General features: G+C 41.6%; 7 non-coding genes across 7 annotated transcripts; all 7 read left to right on the top strand.

The window, feature by feature from the left end:
• Positions 1 to 581: 581 nt before the first annotated feature.
• Positions 582 to 654, top strand: TRNAR-UCG (transfer RNA arginine (anticodon UCG)). The gene has a single exon. It is a non-coding gene; the product is annotated as a tRNA-Arg (tRNA).
• An 801-nt stretch (positions 655 to 1,455) lies between these two features.
• TRNAR-CCU (transfer RNA arginine (anticodon CCU)) lies at positions 1,456 to 1,528 on the top strand. The gene has a single exon. It is a non-coding gene; the product is annotated as a tRNA-Arg (tRNA).
• A 2,241-nt stretch (positions 1,529 to 3,769) lies between these two features.
• Positions 3,770 to 3,842, top strand: TRNAR-UCG (transfer RNA arginine (anticodon UCG)). Its single transcript has one exon. It is a non-coding gene; the product is annotated as a tRNA-Arg (tRNA).
• A 1,520-nt stretch (positions 3,843 to 5,362) lies between these two features.
• TRNAR-UCG (transfer RNA arginine (anticodon UCG)) lies at positions 5,363 to 5,435 on the top strand. Its single transcript has one exon. It is a non-coding gene; the product is annotated as a tRNA-Arg (tRNA).
• Positions 5,436 to 6,236: 801 nt separating this feature from the next.
• Positions 6,237 to 6,308, top strand: TRNAR-CCU (transfer RNA arginine (anticodon CCU)). The gene has a single exon. It is a non-coding gene; the product is annotated as a tRNA-Arg (tRNA).
• A 2,240-nt stretch (positions 6,309 to 8,548) lies between these two features.
• Positions 8,549 to 8,621, top strand: TRNAR-UCG (transfer RNA arginine (anticodon UCG)). The gene has a single exon. It is a non-coding gene; the product is annotated as a tRNA-Arg (tRNA).
• An 801-nt stretch (positions 8,622 to 9,422) lies between these two features.
• TRNAR-CCU (transfer RNA arginine (anticodon CCU)) lies at positions 9,423 to 9,495 on the top strand. The gene has a single exon. It is a non-coding gene; the product is annotated as a tRNA-Arg (tRNA).
• Positions 9,496 to 20,863: the final 11,368 nt, after the last annotated feature.

Raw genomic sequence — 20,863 nt, 5'->3', positions numbered from 1 at the left:
AGCTTATGAGGTATTAAGAACTTTGAAATGGTACCATTTTACTTCTGTACTCTTCAGAGTCATGTTGATGTTCTGAAACTACAAAGTAGATTTTTAAACACCTATCTTTGTCAGATGCATTTTTGACCCGGCAGAAGATATTCCTTTGGAAAAAATTATTTGAATTGGATTGGTGTAACTGTTGTTCCTAGAGGTGGTGAAAGGCTTTCAGCTACTTGAATAGGGCAAGTCAGGATTCATGAAATGTATACAACCTTTGAGTGTGTGTAAATTGGAATATCCAGGAAGGAGCAGTTTGTACTACTTTCAAAACCGTTTCTCTCCACTTCTGGAAACATCCAGAGCTGTATAAAGCATAAACTGAGCTTTAATCTCATGAAGAAAGAGGTTTAAATGCAAAAATGAAAACAATAGCTTATCGTACTGGTGACATTCTCATTATATAAATTCCAAAAAAGTGACTTAATTGAAAGGAGCTGAAAAAAACCCACAATGGTTTGTAAACCTAAATAACTATAAATAATATATTTTCCAACCATGCATACCACCTACAGTATAAAAATAAATGCAGCGGGACACATGACCGCGTGGCCTAATGGATAAGGCGTCTGACTTCGGATCAGAAGATTGAGGGTTCGAGTCCCTTCGTGGTCAGATTTTGCCAATGGTCACACAATTCAGGTTTCCATTCAGAATGGAAGCAGGCTCTTCCAATACTCTTATAGACATCATGTTCTTATTCCTAATTAATAATAAAGTGGAGTACATACTGCACAGTCATTTAGATTGCATCTTCAGTCTAAAATCTAGTGCATTTAAGTGGCATTAAAAAGTGCTTCTATGTACATGTACTGAATATGTACTAGGTTTGCAGAATTTTGACTTGACAGAATGGGTTTTAGCTTAAGTGTGTGTAGATGAACTGCAAGGTGTGTAAGTATGTGTTCATGTAGTGCTTCAAGTGTAAAATCTGTATGATTTGTGCAGTTAAAGTGCTAATTTTGCCTAAGAGAAAGAAAAGTACTAAGACGAATTATAAAGGATTGGCACATTGGCTGCCTTTGCTGATGACACAGATGGCTAATTTGTAAAGCACTGGTCTATTAAGTTGCAGAGTGTGGGTGAACTTGGTTAGTAGACTTGGTGCCTGTTTCTGTGTCCTGCTGAAGACAAGGACGGCTTCATACCACTGTCAAAGCCCAGTTTATTAAGAAAAGCATCCATGGAAGAAGAAGTGTTGATTCGAAAATGGTTCTCCTCCAATTTCTCTCCACTTGCTAGAAATACAGAGTATCCATTATAGCACAGAACAGAGTGTTGAAGTCGGGGATGGAAGAGGATGAAAATGGGAAGTTTACTTATGGAGAGAACTGAGAAATGTCCTGTGTGCAGACAACAGTGTTGGATGATTGAATACATTTAAATAATGCCTCTAGATTGCTGGTATGTATCTGTGCCTCAGTGGCCTAATGGATAAGGCACTGGCCTCCTAAGCCAGGGATTGTGGGTTCGAGTCCCATCTGAGGTGCAAACCAATGTCCACTCTTACTTTTCCAGAAAAATAAATATATTTATTACATGCGTCCTCTCAGAAGCTTATGAGGTATTAGGAACGTTGAAATGGTACCATTTTACTTCTGTACTCGTCAGAGTCATGTTGATGTTCTGAAACTACAAAGTCGATTTTTGAAACACCTGTCTTTGTCAGATACATTTTTGACCCGGCAGAAGATATTCCTTTGGAAAAAATTATTTGAATTGGATTGGTGTAACTGTTGTTTCTAGAGGTGGTGAAAGGCTTTCAGCTACTTAAATAGGGCAAGTCAGGATTCATGAAACGTATACAACCTTTGAGTGTGTGTAAATAAGAATATCCAGGAAGGAGCAGTTTGTACTACTTTCAAAACTGTTTCTCTCCACTTCTGGAAACATCCAGAGCTTTATAAAGCATAAACTGAGCTTTAATCTCATGAAGAAAGAGGTTTAAATGCAAAAATGAAAACAATAGCTTATCGTACTGGTGACATTCTCATTATATAAATTCCAAAAAAGTGATTTAATTGAAAGGAGCTGAAAAAAACCCACAATGGTTTGTAAACCTAAATAACTATAAATAATATATTTTCCGAACTTGCATACCACCTACAGTATAAAAATAAATGCAGCAGGACACATGACCGCGTGGCCTAATGGATAAGGCGTCTGACTTCGGAAAAGAAGATTGAGGGTTCCAGTCCCTTCGTGGTCGGTTTTTGCCAATTGTCACACAATTCAGGTTTCCATTCAGAATGGAAGCAGGCTCTTCCAATACTCTTATAGCCATCATGTTCTCATTCCTAATTAATAATAAAGTGGAGTACATACTGCACAGTCATTTAGATTGCATCTTCAGTCTAAAATCTAGTGCATTTAAGTGGCATTAAAAAGTTCTTCTATGTACACGCACTGAATATGTACTTGGTCTGCAGAATTTTGACTTCACAGAATGGGTTTTTAGCTTAAGTGTGTGTAGATGAACTGCAAGGTGTGTGAGTATGTGCTCATGGAGTGCTTCAAGTGTAAAATCTGTATGATTTGTGCAGTTAAAGTGCTAATTTTGCCTATGAGAAAGAAAAGTACTACAGAAGAATTATAAAGGATTGGCACATTGGCTGCCTTTGCTGATGACACAGTTGGCTAATTTGTAAAGCACTGGTCTATTAAGTTGCAGTGTGTAGTTGAACTTGGTTAGTAGACTTGGTGCCTGTTTCTGTGTCCTGCTGAAGACAAGGACGGCTTGATACCACTGTCAAAGCCCAGTTTATTGAGAAAAGCATCCATGGAAGAAGAAGTGTTGATTCGAAAATGGTTCTCCTCCAATTTCTCTCCACTTGCTAGAAATACAGAGTCTCCATTTTAGCACAGAACAGAGTGTTAAAGTCGGGGATGGAAGAGGATGAAAATGGGAAGTTTACTTAGGGAGAGAACTGAGAAATATCCTGTGTGCAGACACCAGTGTTGGACGATTGAATACATTTCAATAATGCCTCTAGATTGCTGGTATCTATCTGTGCCTCAGTGGCCTAATGGATAAGTCACTGGCCTCCTAAACCATGGATTGTGGGTTCGAGTCCAATCTGAGGTGCAAACCAATGTCCACTCTAACTTTTTCAGAAAAATAAATATATTTATTACATGCTTCCTCTCAGAAGCTTATGAGGTATTAGGAACTTTGAAATGGTACCATTTTATTTCTGTACTCTTTAGAGTCATGTTGATGTTCTGAAACTACAAAGTAGATTTTTAAACACCTATCTTTGTCAGATGCATATTTTACCCGGCAGAAGATATTCCTTTGGAAAAAATTATTTGAATTGGATTGGTGTAACTGTTGTTTCTAGAGGTGGTGAAAGGCTTTCAGCTACTTGAATAGGGCAAGTCAGGATTCATGAAATGTATACAACCTTTGAGTGTGTGTAAATTGGAATATCCAGGAAGGAGCAGTTTGTACTACTTTCAAAACAGTTTCTCTCCACTTCTGGAAACATCCAGAGCTATGTAAAGCATTTACTGAGCTTTAATCTCATGAAGAAAGAGGTTTAAATGCAAAAGAGAAAACAAAAGATTATCGTACTGGTGACATTCTCATTATATAGATTCCAAAAAAGTGCTTTCATTGAAAGGAGCTGAAAAAAACCACAATGGGATGTAAACCTAAATAACTATAAATATTATATTTTCCATCCTTGCATACCATCTACAGTATAAAAAAACACACAGCAGGATACATGACTGCGTGGCCTAATGGATAAGGCGTCTGACTTCGGATCAGAAGATTGAGGGTTCAAGTCCCTTTGTGGTCAGATTTTGCCAATGGTCACACAATTCAGGTTTCCATTCAGAATGGAAGCCGGCTCTTCCAATACTCTTATAGACATCATGTTCTCATTCCTAATTAATAATAAAGTGGAGTACATACTGCACAGTCATTTAGATTGCATCTTCAGTCTAAAATCTAGTGCATTTGAGTGGCATTAAAAAGTGCTTCTATGTACATGTACTGAATATGTACTAGGTTTGCAGAATTTTGACTTGACAGAATGGGTTTTAGCTTAAGTGTGTGTAGATGAACTGCAAGGTATCTAAGTATGTGTTCATGTAGTGCTTCAAGTGTAAAATCTGTATGATTAGTGCAGTTAAAGTGCTAATTTTGCCTACGAGAAAGAAAAGTACTAAGAATAATTATAAAGGATTGGCACATTGGCTGCCTTTGCTGATGACACAGATGGCTAATTTGTAAAGCACTGGTCTATTAAGTTGCAGAGTGTGGGTGAACTTGGTTAGTAGACTTGGTGCCTGTTTCTGTGTCCTGCTGAAGACAAGGACGGCTTGATACCACTGTCAAAGTCCAGTTTATTGAGAAAAGCATCCATGGAAGAAGAAGTGTTGATTCGAAAATGGTTCTCCTCCAATTTCTCTCCACTTGCTAGAAATACAGAGTCTCCATTTTAGCACAGAACAGAGTGTTAAAGTCGGGGATGGAAAAGGATGAAAATGGGAAGTTTACTTATGGAGAGAACTGAGAAATATCCTGTATGCCGACACCAGTGTTGGACGATTGAATACATTTAAATAATGCCTCTAGAATGCTTGCATTTATCTGTGCCTCAGTGGCCTAATGGATAAGTCACTGGCCTCTTAAGCCAGGGATTGTGGGTTCGGGCCCCATCTGAGGTGCAAACCAATGTCCACTCTAACTTTTCCAGAAAAATAAATATATTTATTAAATGCTTCCTCTCAGAAGCTTATGAGGTATTAGGAACTTTGAAATGGTACCATTTTACTTCTGTACTCTTCAGAGTCATGTTGATGTTCTGAAACTACAAAGTAGATTTTTAAACACCTATCTTTGTCAGATGTATTTTTGACCCGGCAGAAGATATTCCTTTGGAAAAAATTATTTGAATTGGATTGGTGTAACTGTTGTTCCTAGAGGTGGTGAAAGGCTTTCAGCTACTTGAATAGGGCAAGTCAGGATTCATGAAATGTATACAACCTTTGAGTGTGTGTAAATTGGAATATCCAGGAAGGAGCAGTTTGTACTACTTTCAAAACCGTTTCTCTCCACTTCTGGAAACATCCAGAGCTGTATAAAGCATAAACTGAGCTTTAATCTCACGAAGAAAGAGGTTTAAATGCAAAAATGAAAACAATAGCTTATCGTACTGGTGACATTCTCATTATATAAATTCCAAAAAAGTGACTTAATTGAAAGGAGCTGAAAAAAACCCACAATGGTTTGTAAACCTAAATACCTATAAATAATATATTTTCCAACCTTGCATACCACCTACAGTATAAAAATAAATGCAGCAGGACACATGACCACGTGGCCTAATGGATAAGGCGTCTGACTTCGGATCAGAAGATTGAGGGTTCGAGTCCCTTCGTGGTCAGATTTTGCCAATGGTCACACAATTCAGGTTTCCATTCAGAATGGAAGCAGGCTCTTCCAATACTCTTATAGACATCATGTTCTTATTCCTAATTAATAATAAAGTGGAGTACATACTGCACAGTCATTTAGATTGCATCTTCAGTCTAAAATCTAGTGCATTTAAGTGGCATTAAAAAGTGCTTCTATGTACATGTACTGAATATGTACTAGGTTTGCAGAATTTTGACTTGACAGAATGGGTTTTAGCTTAAGTGTGTGTAGATGAACTGCAAGGTGTGTAAGTATGTGTTCATGTAGTGCTTCAAGTGTAAAATCTGTATGATTTGTGCAGTTAAAGTGCTAATTTTGCCTACGAGAAAGAAAAGTACTAAGAAGAATTATAAAGGATTGGCACATTGGCTGCCTTTGCTGATGACACAGATGGCTAATTTGTAAAGCACTGGTCTATTAAGTTGCAGAGTGTGGGTGAACTTGGTTAGAAGACTTGGTGCCTGTTTCTGTGTCCTGCTGAAGACAAGGACAGCTTCATACCACTGTCAAAGCCCAGTTTATTAAGAAAAGCATCCATGGAAGAAGTAGTGTTGATTCGAAAATGGTTCTCCTCCAATTTCTCTCCACTTGCTACAAATGCAGAGTATCCATTATAGCACAGAACAGAGTGTTAAAGTCGGGGATGGAAGAGGATGAAAATGGGAAGTTTACTTATGGAGAGAACTGAGAAATGTCCTGTGTGCAGACACCAGTGTTGGACGATTGAATACATTTAAATAATGCCTCTAGATTGCTGGTATGTATCTGTGCCTCAGTGGCCTAATGGATAAGGCACTGGCCTCCTAAGCCAGGGGTGTGGGTTCGAGTCCCATCTGAGGTGCAAACCAATGTCCACTCTTACTTTTCCAGAAAAATAAATATATTTATTACATGCGTCCTCTCAGAAGCTTATGAGGTATTAGGAACGTTGAAATGGTACCATTTTACTTCTGTACTCGTCAGAGTCATGTTGATGTTCTGAAACTACAAAGTCGATTTTTTAAACACCTGTCTTTGTCAGATGCATTTTTGACCCGGCAGAAGATATTCCTTTGGAAAAAATTATTTGAATTGGATTGGTGTAACTGTTGTTTCTAGAGGTGGTGAAAGGCTTTCAGCTACTTAAATAGGGCAAGTCAGGATTCATGAAACGTATACAACCTTTGAGTGTGTGTAAATTAGAATATCCAGGAAGGAGCAGTTTGTACTACTTTCAAAACTGTTTCTCTCCACTTCTGGAAACATCCAGAGCTATATAAAGCATAAACTGAGCTTTAATCTCATGAAGAAAGAGGTTTAAATGCAAAAATGAAAACAATAGCTTATCGTACTGGTGACATTCTCATTATATAAATTCCAAAAAAGTGATTTAATTGAAAGGAGCTGAAAAAAACCCACAATGGTTTGTAAACCTAAATAACTATAAATAATATATTTTCCGAACTTGCATACCACCTACAGTATAAAAATAAATGCAGCAGGACACATGACCGTGTGGCCTAATGGATAAGGCGCCTGACTTCGGAAAAGAAGATTGAGGGTTCGAGTCCCTTCGTGGTCGGTTTTTGCCAATTGTCACAGAATTCAGGTTTCCATTCAGAATGGAAGCACGCTCTTCCAATACTCTTATAGCCATCATGTTCTCATTCCTAATTAATAATAAAGTGGAGTACATACTGCACAGTCATTTAGATTGCATCTTCAGTCTAAAATCTAGTGCATTTGAGTGGCATTAAAAAGTGCTTCTATGTACATGTACTGAATATGTACTAGGTTTGCAGAATTTTGACTTGACAGAATGGGTTTTAGCTTAAGTGTGTGTAGATGAACTGCAAGGTGTCTAAGTATGTGTTCATGTAGTGCTTCAAGTGTAAAATCTGTATGATTAGTGCAGGTAAAGTGCTAATTTTGCCTACGAGAAAGAAAAGTACTAAGAATAATTATAAAGGATTGGCACATTGGCTGCCTTTGCTGATGACACAGATGGCTAATTTGTAAAGCACTGGTCTATTAAGTTGCAGAGTGTGGGTGAACTTGGTTAGTAGACTTGGTGCCTGTTTCTGTGTCCTGCTGAAGACAAGGACGGCTTGATACCACTGTCAAAGTCCAGTTTATTGAGAAAAGCATCCATGGAAGAAGAAGTGTTGATTCGAAAATGGTTCTCCTCCAATTTCTCTCCACTTGCTAGAAATACAGAGTCTCCATTTTAGCACAGAACAGAGTGTTAAAGTCGGGGATGGAAGAGGATGAAAATGGGAAGTTTACTTATGGAGAGAACTGAGAAATATCCTGTATGCCGACACCAGTGTTGGACGATTGAATACATTTAAATAATGCCTCTAGAATGCTTGCATTTATCTGTGCCTCAGTGGCCTAATGGATAAGTCACTGGCCTCTTAAGCCAGGGATTGTGGGTTCGGGCCCCATCTGAGGTGCAAACCAATGTCCACTCTAACCTTTCCAGAAAAATAAATATATTTATTACATGCTTCCTCTCAGAAGCTTATGAGGTATTAGGAACTTTGAAATGGTACCATTTTACTTCTGTACTCTTCAGAGTCATGTTGATGTTCTGAAACTACAAAGTAGATTTTTAAACACCTATCTTTGTCAGATGTATTTTTGACCCGGCAGAAGATATTCCTTTGGAAAAAATTATTTGAATTGGATTGGTGTAACTGTTGTTCCTAGAGGTGGTGAAAGGCTTTCAGCTACTTGAATAGGGCAAGTCAGGATTCATGAAATGTATACAACCTTTGAGTGTGTGTAAATTGGAATATCCAGGAAGGAGCAGTTTGTACTACTTTCAAAACCGTTTCTCTCCACTTCTGGAAACATCCAGAGCTGTATAAAGCATAAACTGAGCTTTAATCTCACGAAGAAAGAGGTTTAAATGCAAAAATGAAAACAATAGCTTATCGTACTGGTGACATTCTCATTATATAAATTCCAAAAAAGTGACTTAATTGAAAGGAGCTGAAAAAAACCCACAATGGTTTGTAAACCTAAATACCTATAAATAATATATTTTCCAACCTTGCATACCACCTACAGTATAAAAATAAATGCAGCAGGACACATGACCACGTGGCCTAATGGATAAGGCGTCTGACTTCGGATCAGAAGATTGAGGGTTCGAGTCCCTTCGTGGTCAGATTTTGCCAATGGTCACACAATTCAGGTTTCCATTCAGAATGGAAGCAGGCTCTTCCAATACTCTTATAGACATCATGTTCTTATTCCTAATTAATAATAAAGTGGAGTACATACTGCACAGTCATTTAGATTGCATCTTCAGTCTAAAATCTAGTGCATTTAACTGGCATTAAAAAGTGCTTCTATGTACATGTACTGAATATGTACTAGGTTTGCAGAATTTTGACTTGACAGAATGGGTTTTAGCTTAAGTGTGTGTAGATGAACTGCAAGGTGTGTAAGTATGTGTTCATGTAGTGCTTCAAGTGTAAAATCTGTATGATTTGTGCAGTTAAAGTTCTAATTTTGCCTACGAGAAAGAAAAGTACTAAGAAGAATTATAAAGGATTGGCACATTGGCTGCCTTTGCTGATGACACAGATGGCTAATTTGTAAAGCACTGGTCTATTAAGTTGCAGAGTTTGGGTGAACTTGGTTAGTAGACTTGGTGCCTGTTTCTGTGTCCTGCTGAAGACAAGGACGGCTTCATACCACTGTCAAAGCCCAGTTTATTAAGAAAAGCATCCATGGAAGAAGTAGTGTTGATTCGAAAATGGTTCTCCTCCAATTTCTCTCCACTTGCTACAAATGCAGAGTATCCATTATAGCACAGAACAGAGTGTTAAAGTCGGGGATGGAAGAGGATGAAAATGGGAAGTTTACTTATGGAGAGAACTGAGAAATGTCCTGTGTGCAGACACCAGTGTTGGACGATTGAATACATTTAAATAATGCCTCTAGATTGCTGGTATGTATCTGTGCCTCAGTGGCCTAATGGATAAGGCACTGGCCTCCTAAGCCAGGGATTGTGGGTTCGAGTCCCATCTGAGGTGCAAACCAATGTCCACTCTTACTTTTCCAGAAAAATAAATATATTTATTACATGCGTCCTCTCAGAAGCTTATGAGGTATTAGGAACGTTGAAATGGTACCATTTTGTGGAAAAGTAAATTTTGCCATGTTCTGTGTCCCTACGCCTCATCCATCATATGTTATGTGTGCATGACCAATATGCATATGTTATTCCCCATGTCTGATTAATGACGCAATTATAGTTGTGTCCACCTCTGGTATGACATTTTCCAGTCCTCGTGAATACTACGAATATCAGGCCTATGTAAAGTAATGTTGCCACGTTTCTCAGTATGCACGTTATTCCATTGTAAAGTCCCCGTTTCCAGGCCTCAAAAGGGCCCGGACATCAGATTCAGCTCCTGTCTCCTGAAAGCCTCGCTGAGGAGCGATACAGCCCCCACCTGTATCCTCGACCCTTCACTTACTTCCTGCCTCGCAGTGCCCGGTGCAGCCTGGCTCTGCCTTCGAGTCTGCCAAAAGTATGTTATAGTTCCAGTTATCAGTTCAGTCCTCCTTCTTTGCATTCCTAAGCCACTGAACTGCATCAATAGTTTCCGTCATTGTCTAGCCTATTCGGCTCCACGTTAGAGAAATACTGTATTAATGGTCATTTAATATTCTTCATCACACACTACATGTAGAATAATGCATGGTCCAGTCTTAGAATCAAGTTAGCTTTTCCCCTCATGACTCCTAGTTTATATCAACATGTTCTCTAAACATTAGATACCAGATAGGGTTTAGGTACATGTCGCTCCGACCCTCCAGACTCTAGTCTCTGCTCCTAGCACAGAGTTCGTAGCCCCCAGCTTCTCCTAGTAATACGTCATTGCCAGTTTTCGCGCACCATTAGGTTAGAGGTCCCGGCTCCTTAGGTAGCCCCCTCCTATGTTTCCGCCCATTCATGACATATTCTGTTACGTTTGCATCACATGTCTATGTATACTCCCAGTTACACCTACTTTTACTGTTATCTCTCGCGACTGCTACGCGTCACGCCTTCTGCTCCACCCACTGCTACGCCTACTGCAATGTAATGCTATGTGTTTGCGCTATGTATATAAGTTGATGTATTGTTATTAAAAGTTAGCGCGCTCATCCCAGACCAAGCCCCAGCAGCTGCTGGGTCATCCTATGCAGGTTGTCCTGATCCTGTCCTTATGCTGTAATAAACCTGCAGAAACTCCTACTACCTCGAATCTTGACTCTTATTTTATTGAGCTATCTGTTATTCATTCATTTATTCAAAAATAGATCCGGTATTATTTATTTATATACCACATAATGGCGCCCGAACAGGGACTTGCCCTTTCCCCACGCGTCGGTGAAGCCACGCCGACCCCCTGACCCTCTGCAGTCGTGACGGAACCATACCGTGCACTGGCAGATATTTCTGCTCCAAGTATCCCTCAGGCCCACGGAGGAGACGGAGGAGGCGGTCCAGCATCCAAACGAGACGGTGGAGGAACGCGGCGAGTCCCGACCAGAGCCCAAGCCGAGAGTCCAAGGTCCGAGGTATCCGGAGGCCCACCTGTAACTGAAGTCCGAAGTTCGTCGTCCGTCGTCCAGTCCAGTCCGAGGCCTTCCGTTCCGTGCTGCCCGGTGAGTACCATTGCTGGGGTAGTATCTAGACAGGACCAATCTAAATTGACTCCTGGTCCGTGGGTTGGTGGTGCCCAGACTCACAAACGAAGTGTTCACCTAGGTGGATACGGGTCTTGATGCGTCCCTTTATGGGACCGGTATGTTCCGTACTGTTACAGCAGTGCATCCAGTAATTCTAGTCTGTTCCGTTCTCGAGAAATTCTGTTCTGTTTCTGTTCTCAGTTTTTCAGGTAATATTCTGTTCGAACTGTTATTTATAATGTTCTTTATGTATTTTAATGTTGTGGTATGAGTGTGATGTGATTTTGTGTTTTCATTGTGTATTGTATTGTGTCCAGATTACAGTTCAGTCATGCCGCTCTTTTCCAAGTTACGTCAGATAAAAACTAGAAAGGGTCTGTTAGAGGAAGCGGTTCCTGTCCCGCCCAGGGACAGTCCAGGTCACTTTATGTATCAGAAACATGGCATAAGCGCCATAATGTATCTAGATTTATGGGTAGAGTATACCAAACAGTTAGAAGAAAAGTATAGATGGCCCGTATCGGGTACATGGGATGCCGAATGTATCATGCGAGTGGAAGAAGCATTATGGAAAAAGAAAGCCAGACAGTCACAGAAAGATGCCATCGAGTTATGGCGTAAGGAAGCTCATAGAAGAACCGAGAAAGAAGTCAGAAAGTCAGAGTTAAGTAGAGAATCCCAGGAACGAGCCCAAGAAAGAGAATTAATCGAGATAGGTGAACAAGTCAAAGCCGAACAGTCAGACAGACAGAGGCATGCCCTCATTAAGGGTATGTATCCTCTTCTTGCCGAAGGTGTGCCAAAAGCGACCCCAGAGGCATCTAGTAATTTCCCGCCACCATTAGTTCCGACCAAGCTACGTCACAAACCGACCGCAGCTGATATTTTTATTTCGTCCTACTTGGACGACACAGTCCCAGAATATGCAAATCCTGTTCGCGCTCCGCCAGTCCCTGTAAATCAGGCACTTCCTGCTCCTTCAGACACCGGGGTGCCCTTAACAGCTCCCCCGGTCCAGTCCGCCATACAAGTCCAGCCCACGTTACAACTACCGACCCTGTCAGCACGAAGAATGTCAATCGACGATTCCAGTTTAGGGGTCGCAGGAGGAGGTCTTCCTCAAACCCCGCCGCCACACAAGCGTTTAACATTACTCGAATTACATGCTCAAGCGTTACAGCGCACGCCCAAACATCAGTCTGTTACAGAAATCAGGCAAACCCTTAACGAATGTGTCTATGATCCAGTTCCAGGCGAATATAATATGGTTTTATATTCCTTACGTGTAAGGAGAGTGACCGAGTATCTAGTCACCTTGCCGAATATGAAAGAAGATCTAGACAGAATATATCGTTTCATCCGTACAGGGGATGATCCAGAAAGTATTGGCGAGATTATGTCTCAAAGGAAAGCCGAGATCCAGCTCATGATATTAAAGTTCCTGATCAATTGTCTAATAAGAGAACAAGATTACCCGTCTAAAGATTCTGCCGAAATGAGAATCCTGACAAGGTGGAGTGATAATATAGCCGAGGGTAAGCACAAGACCGTCGGTGCCATGGAGAGTATGTACAAGAAAATTCGTAAAGAAATAATAAGATTACACGACCAGCGTAAAGCAGCACAAGTAAGCGAGAAAGAAAGTATCTCTGATCCTGAAGAGGAAGACGAGAATTCCGCCAGAATAGCGTATGTAGGAAAATCTAGATTTCCGGATCGCCATTTACGTCTAGAACACAAGTCTATTTTTCATCATCCAGCACCAGAACAAGGTTCTCTAGAACAAGTATTTCAAGCTACCGATCACATTCTGAAATCACGAATCGGTTATAGTGAGTTAAGTACCATGCATGAACAAGAACTAGCCCGATCAGCAGTCCGATGGATTACTGATTCTACCACTTTTCCAGACGAAATAGTGGCACAAATGTTTCTGAAACTGCCCCCAGCCGAGCAACGACTGGTGGGTATGTATATGATCCAGCACCTCATTACTCTGTATGAGGGTCAACATTCTGATCCAGGTCCGTTGCATGATATCCTGAACGAGTTACTCCAGTATAGATGGAGAGGTCTAGGTACCGATTTAATGAGTGTCATTCTAGAACAGCGTCACAAGTATAGAACGTTCCTGAATCCGCATTTTGTTCATGTCTCACCCCCAGAAAGTAAATCATTTTACATAGACAGACAGAATCCGTTACGAGAAGTCCACCCAGTCCAAGGGGCGGGTGGCGTAATGCAACGAGTGTTTGTATACACTCCGATTTCAAAGATGGAACTTCTTGAAATGAAGAAATTAATTCCCTGTCATGACAAAGATCCAGCCGGGTTCCATAGAGAATTAAAAGACATGCTCCGTATGGGAGAATACACTTACCCAGATATCATTAAAATGTTAAAGGTCCTGTTACCCGCAGGGGTGTATGAAAAGTTAAAGGAAAAGGAATGGGAGGTGGGAGAGAAAAAGATCGATTGGGCAGTTCTAGAAGCTGAAGACAAGGCACGAGTACCAGGTACCGGTCTTGGAGATAAATGTAAAGAATTACCAGAATTATTGATTCAAGTTTTACCCAGATTATTGACAACGAGAAAAGAAGACTGGGATGCAATCTCAGCCTGTAAACAGAAACAAGATGAAGATATTAGTGATTTTTATTCTAGATTTGAGAAATGTTTCAGTATTAATAGTGGTCTCAAGACAAGTAGTGAGTCATACCCTCACCTTTTCGTTACCAAATTAGTCGAGAATTCAAGTCCACAAATTAAAAATCGAGTTTTGAAAGTCGAAAGCACCTGGCAAGCAAATACTCCGTCCCAGATGCTCCAGATGCTCCAGTATCACCAGAATAGAATCAGAGAAGAGCAAGAACACGAAAGAAAACGTATGAAAGACACGAAAATGAAAGTGCTAGTTGCACAATCTGTTCCTCAAGACAGTCAGAAGAGGGGTCCGAATCAAGCCAGTCATCCTGCAGCTCCCGTTAAAGGGAACTGCAATTATTGTAAACAGCCAGGTCATTTTATAAACGAGTGTGCAGTTCTGAAACATAACATAGCTACTGGTAAGACTAAAGAAAGACCACGTCCGCCTAGACAAGAACAAGTTTCACAGATTCCTCAGTCACAGAATGCACCACAGACAGTTTCCGCACCGCAGCCTATTGCTGCAACACAGCACGTTACATCGCAGATGTACCAGTATGCTCAGACAGAGTATCCAGAGTATCAGCCATATTCATGAAACAGCCTAGAGAGGGAGGTAGGCTTGCCTCTCATCGAGATACCTGTAGATCAAGAAGGTCCCTATGTTCATAGTCGAGTATTAGGGAAAGACAGAAAGTTTTTGATCGATACAGGGGCAAGTAGGACCACAATTAGTCACGCCGAAGTTCCAGGGGCTCCACTCTCAGGCTCAAGAAATGTTTCCCTTGGATTTTCAGGAAAGCCAATAGTTAATGAGATATCAAAGCCAGTCACTCTAGAAGTAGGTCCATTGTCCCGTACTACTGATCTGTTACTTACTAAGTCATGTCCAGAAAACCTATTAGGCATAAAGACACTGAAAGAATTAGGTGCAGTTATTTGCTGTTCCCCAGAGGGAATACGATTGTTCCTACGTGACTTTAAGGGTCACTATGTATTACGAGATTTTGATTCAAGATTGTCTAATGTTCCACAGCACTTATGGGCGCAAGGTCCAACTGATGTAGGTTACATGCAAATCACACCCCATCGTGTGACTCTCAAACCAGGCGTAGTGTTACCCCGAATCAGACAGTACAGATTGCCACCCGAGGCTGTAGCAGCCTTATCCAAAATTATTGACGAGCTCATGGCTCAAGGAGTAGTTGTAGAAACTGACTCCAATGTATGCAATTCTCCGATCATTCCAGTCATGAAACGTACTGATCCAAATGCACCCCCAGTATATCGATTAGTGATTGATTTACGAGAGCTTAATAAATGTATTATTCCTCAGTACCCAGTTGTTCCAGACATCTCTTCCCTGTTAACTGCTATTGATTCCGAAGCCATGTTTTTCACTGTCATTGACCTCAAGAATGCATTTTTTAGTGTTCCCATTCATCCGGACAGCCAGTTTCTTTTCGGATTTTGTTTAAGCGGAAGGAGCTATATGTTTACACGCGCTCCTCAAGGTTTCACAGAAAGCCCTAGTATTTACAGTCAAGCACTCAAGAGACAACTAGACAACATTCACATGCCAACTGACACTGCCCTGCTCCAGTATGTCGATGATCTACTGATCACAGCCCGTTCTGAACGTGACTGCGAACGAGCATCCCTTACAGTTCTGTATTTCCTAGCCGAGATGGGGCACAAGGTGTCACCTTCGAAGCTTCAATTCTGTGTCCAGCAAGTGGTATACTTAGGACACTTGCTGTCCAAGAGGGGTAGGCAGTTGACACCCGACCGTATCCAGTTAATAGCGAGTCTTCCCCAGCCCAGAACCCAGAAGGAGGTACGTGCCTTTATCGGCCTTACTTCTTATTGTAGGCAATGGATTCCCCAGTATGCATTTCTAGCCAAGCCACTGATACAGTTAACGACACAGGAGGCAGCCGTATCGACTGTCCTCCCTTGGACATCTGAACATACACTTAGTTTCAATGAGTTAAAGAAAGCCCTATGTCAAGCTCCAGTTCTAGCCACACCGAACTACAGTAAGCCTTTTACACTTTTCGTTACTGAACGCGAAGGTACAGCATTATCTGTTCTCACACAAGATCAAGCAGGACAATACAAGCCCTGTGCTTATTTTTCGAGCACACTAGATCCAGTCGCCCAGGCTTTGCCTGCGTGCCTCAAGTCAGTTGCAGCCACAGCACTAGCTATCAGACAAAGTGATTCCATAGTTTTAGGACATTCCCTGACAGTACAAGTCCCACATTCAGTAGAAGTTCTTTTAAACCGAACACAAACTCAGCACTTGACAATTGCACGTTTAACAGGTTATGAATTGACACTGTTCCAGCCACACATAGAAATCAGACGCTGCAACGTCCTGAATCCTGCTACACTGTTACCATCAGTTAATTCAAATCCAGACCCACATGATTGTGTGGAAGTAGTTAATATTACGACAAAGCCAAGACAAGACCTGACAGACATTCCGTTACCAGATCCCGACCTGACACTTTATGTGGATGGTTCGTGTATGAGAACTAGTACAGGAGAACTAGTCGCAGCATATGCAGTAACTACTGACACCGAAGTTATTGAAACACACCGTATTGATACCCTGTCCGCTCAAGCAGCAGAGCTAGTCGCCCTGACACAAGCCTGTATACACGCCAAGAACCTGAAAGTTAATGTTTACACAGATTCACGTTACGCATTCGGAGTTGTACACGACTTCGGAGTGCTCTGGCAGGAGAGAGGTTTCATGACTTCTCATGGAACCAAGATTCAGCATGGTCTCCTTATTCAAGCCCTGTTAGATGCCATACATTTACCGACATCTATTGCTATCATGAAGTGCAAAGCACATACGAAAGTTACTGACATTATTTCCCAAGGTAACGATCTAGCAGACCACACAGCTAAGCTTACAGCACAGACTCCAGACATTCCAGTTAATCAGACACATACTCCAGATCCGACTACATGCATGACAGTTAAGGACCCTACTCAAGATGTCATAGATATCCAGTTACATGCTACTCCCGATGAAATCAAGAAATGGTATGAACAAGGAGGGGTCCAGACAGATCAAGGATGGTTAACGAAGGGTAGAGCCACATGGTTTCTCCCCGATTCTATGGTTCAAGTCATTATCAATACCGCACATAGTCCAGCACATTTAGGAGAAAAAGCTATGTTAGACAGTATCCAGAACATTTGGTTCAACAAGCATTTACGAGCTGCAGCCAAGCAGAAAGTCCGTACCTGTATGATATGTTGCCAGTTTAACCCAGGTAAAAGTGTTCCGGTGGAACGAGGTGGTTTCCAGCCTCCTGACCACCCTTTTGAGGTCCTCCAGATGGATTATATTCAGATGGAGCGATGTCGAGGTTTCAAGTATGTCCTTGTAGTAGTATGCGCTTTGTCCAGGTGGACAGAAGCATATCCAGTCCCAGATTACACAGCCGCGACCACTGCCAAACAGTTGGTTCGTGAATTTTTCCCTAGGTATGGACTCCCTAGAGTCGTATATTCTGATAACGGCCAGCCATTCTCATCTGAACTGATGAAGCACGTTTCCCTTTTGTTAGGGTACCAGTGGAAGTTCCATTGTGTACGCCATCCTGAAGCAGCCGGTCTCGTAGAGAGACATAATCAGACTCTGAAAATCCGAATTGCAAAAGTCTGTAAAGAAAAAGGTGTGGACTGGCTAGTAGCTCTGCCAGTCGCTTTGTTTTATATGCGCATGGTTGCACATTCCAGATCAGGTCTGTCCCCGTATGAGGTCGTATTCGGCCGCCCCCCTAACATGTGGGGTACTCCTAGACCCCGAAGTATTACCGATGTTTCATGTAATATGCTGACAGATTACCTAGCTTCCTTGATGTCTGCCCTCAACTCATGTCGTTCACAGGTTGCTGCCGCCTTTCCAGACAATACCGAGGTGGCACCGCATGAAATCGTTCCAGGCTCCTTGGTGATGATCAGAAATTTTGACAGATCAAGTCCGCTGGAACCACGTTGGAAGGAGCCACGTCAGGTCCTCTTGACCACCCGTACTGCCGTCAAGTTGGAAGGCAGAAAAGGATGGATCCACCTTTCTCATGTTAAACTTTTTAAAGGATTGAAATCTGTTTCTAAAAACATTTCCCAGGATTCGAAAGACTGCCAAAACATTGTTTTAAAGGACTGTCCCGCAAAAGACATTATTACAACCCCTCCCTTGTTAGAGAAAACTCCGCAACAGGAGTATAAGTTAAAGCTCAGGTCTAGTAAAATAAGTCAGTCAGTTTGATTGTATAAGTCCTCCCCTAGGTGAAACGGTTAGACTGTTTCTGATATGTATAAAATAGACCCCCATAGTGAGAGAGTCAGTCGAAGTTCAATTCAATGTATCGTTTTTCTGAGTTTCATATTATTCATCAGCATTTTGATTTCCTGCACCAGCTATGCGTTCTATCTGTATTTTCCAGTTCCTCATGCTAATATGTCTGCTAATGCTACAGTAGAGCACACGTTTAGTGATCTGCCTCCTCACGAATATTCATACCGCCTCGCTATGCGCAACAACACATTTATCCGTATGTTACATTATTCACACCAGACCAGCAATGCTACTAATTGTTGGGTGTGTGGTCGACTCCCCCCTTTCCAGACACCGAAGGGAGTTCTGCCACTCTTTCCTTATCCATTCTCACATAATGGTTCGTGTGGAGCATGGTCCACGTTAACGTCATCCTCAACAGATATGTCTTTTCTTAACAGTACATGTTTTCCAGACAAGCAAGGTCTCCCCCACAGAACAGGTTTAGATCTAGAAAATGAAGTTTATAATTTAGGTAATTATTCGTCGAATTTCATGGTCCTGAATGTTCAGTCTGATACTACGCCAGATTTACCTGCTATTTCAGTACTACCAGTCAAAGGCGAATTATGTGTCCGTAGTTATGGTTCCATACATGTAGGTCATAGTGAATGTACTACTGTTATCCAGTATAGTGACAGTGGGAAATCTAATTTTAAAGCTTCACGTCATTCATATTTTGTTTGTGGTCAAACTGCATATGTCCGTCTGCCCCTCGATTGGGAGGGAACCTGTTACATTGCTTTCCTACTGCCACCTGTTTTCCTAGCCCCATCTGATTATCACAGAAACACACATCTAGTACACATTAGACATAGAAGGGAGTCCCCAATTGTCGATTATACTGAAACTACTCTAGAACAGTATACAGATTTCAATAAAGGTTTCTTCTTCTTTGTAGGACCTGTCCAGAATAGTAAACTAATTCGTAGGTTAACAAGAACCCTTGAAGCTGTAGTAAATGAGACTGCCTCTGCTCTAGGTAACTTAACCGAAGAACAATCTGCTATGAGATTTGTCGTTTTGCAAAATCGTCTCGTCCTTGACGTCATACTGGCCGATAGGGGCGGGGCCTGTAGAGTCATCGGATCTAGTTGCTGCATTTTCATTCCAAATAACGCGCCGTCTGTTTATTCAGCTATAACCAGACTCCATAAAATTGCCCATCTGTTACACCAAGATCCAGGCACCTGGACATGGTCCGGTTGGTTCTGGAATATAATTTCCGCATGGGGATGGAAAGTCCTGTCCTTTCTAGGTATTGCAGTAGCGATCATATTTAGCTGCTGCCTCTGTATACAATGTGGCCCTGCGATTTGCGGCATTTGTGCTACCTCTTGTATTCCTAGTCCCAAGCCCCGTTCTAAATCCCGTTCCAAGACAATTCGAGACGAGCAAATGATACTGTATGAAATGATAGATGGTATCATGAAAATTGATGTTTCCTGATGGAAACGTAGTGACAAGGAGGGAATGTGGAAAAGTAAATTTTGCCATGTTCTGTGTCCCTACGCCTCATCCATCATATGTTATGTGTGCATGACCAATATGCATATGTTATTCCCCATGTCTGATTAATGACGCAATTATAGTTGTGTCCACCTCTGGTATGACATTTTCCAGTCCTCGTGAATACTACGAATATCAGGCCTATGTAAAGTAATGTTGCCACGTTTCTCAGTATGCACGTTATTCCATTGTAAAGTCCCCGTTTCCAGGCCTCAAAAGGGCCCGGACATCAGATTCAGCTCCTGTCTCCTGAAAGCCTCGCTGAGGAGCGATACAGCCCCCACCTGTATCCTCGACCCTTCACTTACTTCCTGCCTCGCAGTGCCCGGTGCAGCCTGGCTCTGCCTTCGAGTCTGCCAAAAGTATGTTATAGTTCCAGTTATCAGTTCAGTCCTCCTTCTTTGCATTCCTAAGCCACTGAACTGCATCAATAGTTTCCGTCATTGTCTAGCCTATTCGGCTCCACGTTAGAGAAATACTGTATTAATGGTCATTTAATATTCTTCATCACACACTACATGTAGAATAATGCATGGTCCAGTCTTAGAATCAAGTTAGCTTTTCCCCTCATGACTCCTAGTTTATATCAACATGTTCTCTAAACATTAGATACCAGATAGGGTTTAGGTACATGTCGCTCCGACCCTCCAGACTCTAGTCTCTGCTCCTAGCACAGAGTTCGTAGCCCCCAGCTTCTCCTAGTAATACGTCATTGCCAGTTTTCGCGCACCATTAGGTTAGAGGTCCCGGCTCCTTAGGTAGCCCCCTCCTATGTTTCCGCCCATTCATGACATATTCTGTTACGTTTGCATCACATGTCTATGTATACTCCCAGTTACACCTACTTTTACTGTTATCTCTCGCGACTGCTACGCGTCACGCCTTCTGCTCCACCCACTGCTACGCCTACTGCAATGTAATGCTATGTGTTTGCGCTATGTATATAAGTTGATGTATTGTTATTAAAAGTTAGCGCGCTCATCCCAGACCAAGCCCCAGCAGCTGCTGGGTCATCCTATGCAGGTTGTCCTGATCCTGTCCTTATGCTGTAATAAACCTGCAGAAACTCCTACTACCTCGAATCTTGACTCTTATTTTATTGAGCTATCTGTTATTCATTCATTTATTCAAAAATAGATCCGGTATTATTTATTTATATACCACAATTTTACTTCTGTACTCGTCAGAGTCATGTTGATGTT

Source organism: Lissotriton helveticus, chromosome 5_1 (assembly GCF_964261635.1).
Source record: "Lissotriton helveticus chromosome 5_1, aLisHel1.1, whole genome shotgun sequence".
Lineage (NCBI taxonomy): Eukaryota > Metazoa > Chordata > Amphibia > Caudata > Salamandridae > Lissotriton > Lissotriton helveticus.
This window is presented reverse-complemented; position numbering and strand designations above follow the sequence as displayed.